Below are 3,456 nucleotides of genomic sequence, written 5' to 3'. Positions count from 1 at the left end.
AATTTTTGATTCTCATTAGAATTAGTACGAAGCGAAACGGCTGGCAGTAGTGATGTGCCGAGTCGGCTATTTTTGGTACTCGAGTATTTTGGTACTCATTAAAAAAAGAATCGAGTCAGGATTCGAGTCAGATACTCGGATCAAGTATTCGAGTTCAGAGCTCGGTATTCGAATATGTTATAGATTCGACTGCTGAATATGCACCCAACCGAAATGCCGACTTTTTAATTAACATGATATTATTATTAACTCCAAGATAGTATATCTTATTTATGTAGATCCAAACATAGGAATCTAATTCTTACATACTTACAAATAACAATTAAAATTAAATAAATATAGGGTTCAATAACAGTTGCTTTATTTATCATAGTAGAACTAGAACTTAGTAGTCTGTCATAAAAAAAATATCCAAAGTAAATAATGAGTTAAAAAAAATAAATCTTCAGTACCTTAAAAGTTCAACTAGTACATCAATTATAATGACAATATTCCATGAGATCTAGATTCGTAAACAATAAAATTACTCCTTTGGAATTTAAAATTCCTTTCATCTTTGGTAATTAATACCTAAAACGATATTAAAATGAATTTAGTTGTGTGGTGTATTTGGTAAATATATATATATTTTTTTTAACGCTAAACCGCCATTTATATATCAAAAATACCTTATTCGGTGTTTGATAATTATAAGTACTCGAGACCCGTACTCGAGTCTGTGTATGCGAATACTATAATTTGCTTACTCGAGTACGTGAGTACTTCTAAAATACTCGAGTCAGAACTCGAGTCGACCCGACTCGGCACATCACTAGCTGGCAGGGGCGATCCATTTGCCGACGAAGTCTTGGTACTCAATGCATTTGTGACAGGTTTACACCACTAGCGTTGATTATGTTGAGCTTAGTATAACTGTTGACAGCGCTGCGAAGATTTTTAATTTCGGCATTCAGTTGCACAATATTAACAAATTTTTCACTTAGCGTAGACTGCATTGAACGTACTTCGGCATGTAGTTCCTCAATTTTTTTGATTTGTTGTGTCTTGTCTTCGTGCAAGGCATTAACAAGATAAATCACTCGCGCATTCTCAACTCTAAGAGCACACATTTCGTTAAACAACGATTGTAGTCTTATTTGTTGCTTATATGCATTTACAGTTGGAGTCGTAGATGTTTGGCTTTTCTGAGAGTTAGGCTGCGGTTGCGGAACTGCAACATTAGTATTCAAAGCAGATATAGCAATACTCATCCAAGGCAGTGGATGCGGGAGGCGAGCGTAAAGTAGCACGACGCTTATCCATGCAGACTTTGCAAAAAAAAAACGGTTTATCAGCCGGGAGCAAAAAATCGAGGTCAGTCGGATTAATACCAACACAACTGATATGGAAAATTTCTTTGCATTTATGACACTGCACTTTCGCTTGATTAAAAGGATATTTTAATATTTTTTAATGAGAATTCAATTTGCTTTACAGAGTCACTATCTCATTTTTAGCAATGCCACCATGTTCATAAGTATTTAAATTAAAAAGCGACAGTAAAACTCAAAAGTTAGCGGAGCGATAAAAAAACACGTCTGAATTCAGTGACACTCTCTAGGTCCCAGGGCACAGTTATATCACTGGAAATAACAGGGCGGACAAAGGAGTTCCATTGGTAACCTGCGACCTACTCCTGGATAAATGGGCTCATGGTCGGATACGCGAGCGCTGGGCGAAAACCCGACTTGAAAAATTGCAAGGTCTTTCTGGCCGGTCGTTGACCGCGGGCGGTCAAGGGAGCTTCTGCAGCTGACTAAGTGCCAGCTCTCGCTTCTTACTGGTTTACTTACCGGACATTGTCCGTTAGGAACCCACACGGTATGACTTAATATCGTCACGGATCCCTACTTCCGCAGCTGTTTGGAAGACGAGGTGGCATCATCTCAGCACTTCCTTCTCAGTTCAGGGAGTTCAGTTTTTCAATGAAGGCACACAAATAAAAGTGGGGTGAGCTTTTAACCAGACCCACCCACCGACATTTACTTCGACCCGCTGAATCCGAATCCGAGGTCCATTTAGCTCGTACACCCTCATAATTTGGAGTAAAATAAAAATGGGAACAAAAGATCGGCATTCTTAATTGCAGAATCGGTATTACCAATCACGAGAAAACAAATGAAATCCATACAATTTCGAAAAAAGTAACAGCTACAACTTCCAAAAGAAGTAATTCGATTTCAAAGAATTGTAAAATTTGTATATTTTGTGAACCATAAAAAATTAGTTCTACAAAAAAACTCAGCTTTCGAAAAAGTGGTGTGGCCCACTTTACAATTTTTTACTCTCTTCAATTTAAGCCAAACTGACTGTCAAGTTGACTGATCGTCGGTTGTCAGTTTGTAAAGCATACTATGCCTTTTTGGTCACATATTTAATGATAGGCGCTTAATATTTATTATTTTAATTTTCAATTTGAATTTTTATTTTAACACCTCTTTTGACGTATGGTGATAAAAGTGTGGCGGTATGCTCGCGGCTTGTGACGGCAGAAGTATCAAAATTCACACAATATAAGTGTGCAAATTTGATAAAAACACAACAACACAGATTTACTGAAAACGTAGTTATGAATGTTTACTAACACTTCTGTCGTTTAGAAAATAGAAATAAGATAGACGTAACAAGGTTCTGATAAAGGTTATGACGCCTTTGATAATATACATATGTATATGAAGAATACATACTTACGAGTCATACTCGTACGAAAATTCCATGGTGCAGTATCGCACGTTTTATTATTTTAGACTTATTTTAGATTTCACAAATTTTAGAATTAAAATGCCATGAGCATGAGCTAGAGCTGACTAATTTAAGTGCGTACTTTAGATTAAGCTTGTATGTTATTACGTAACGTAACTTGATTACTTAAGTATGGCTATACGAAAATACTTTTACAAAAATACTTAGAATTAAGCACATATTGCAAATATGCTGCTCGTAAAGTATACTTACGGAAGAAGAAAAATAAGGCGTCCTTAATGCAAAATTACTGTTACGTTGCACAGTTAAGCTTAGTATCCAGCTCTTAAGAAAAGCAAAAACTCCATATAAAATGACGTACAAGAAATGGCTAAGAAATTTTCTTGAGTCAAATTTCCTTAAGACAGTACGCAGTTCTTAAGAAATTTATTCCGCTTTTTACTACGGTTTTCTAAAGTTTTTTGTGAAAAAAGAGCACAAGGCAACCCAGGTTTGCAACAGAAATATATGCCCGTTCCATTATTTCTTGAGGAAAGAGTGAGGCAACAGGCTGTGAGGTATAAAAAATGTCAAAATTCCTTGGACACACACGCGAAATAATGGCAATTTTTTCTTGACCGTTTTCTTAAGAGCTGGATACTAAACTTATAGGTGAAAATATTCAAGAACGTAAACCTACCGGTACGTAAGCCGGAGTCAGCTAACACGATCTGT

The 3,456-nt window shown here is 36.3% G+C and overlaps 1 protein-coding gene across 1 annotated transcript in view; it reads right to left on the bottom strand.

The window, feature by feature from the left end:
- The window catches only part of LOC118748376 (probable multidrug resistance-associated protein lethal(2)03659), a 41,180-nt gene that overhangs the window by 13,026 nt on the left and 24,698 nt on the right, over positions 1-3,456 (bottom strand). The gene's annotated exons all lie outside the window — the stretch shown is intronic.

Source organism: Rhagoletis pomonella, unplaced genomic scaffold, assembly GCF_013731165.1.
Source record: "Rhagoletis pomonella isolate Grant_MI unplaced genomic scaffold, Rhpom_1.0 Rhpom_scaffold_00013, whole genome shotgun sequence".
Lineage (NCBI taxonomy): Eukaryota > Metazoa > Arthropoda > Insecta > Diptera > Tephritidae > Rhagoletis > Rhagoletis pomonella.
This window is presented reverse-complemented; position numbering and strand designations above follow the sequence as displayed.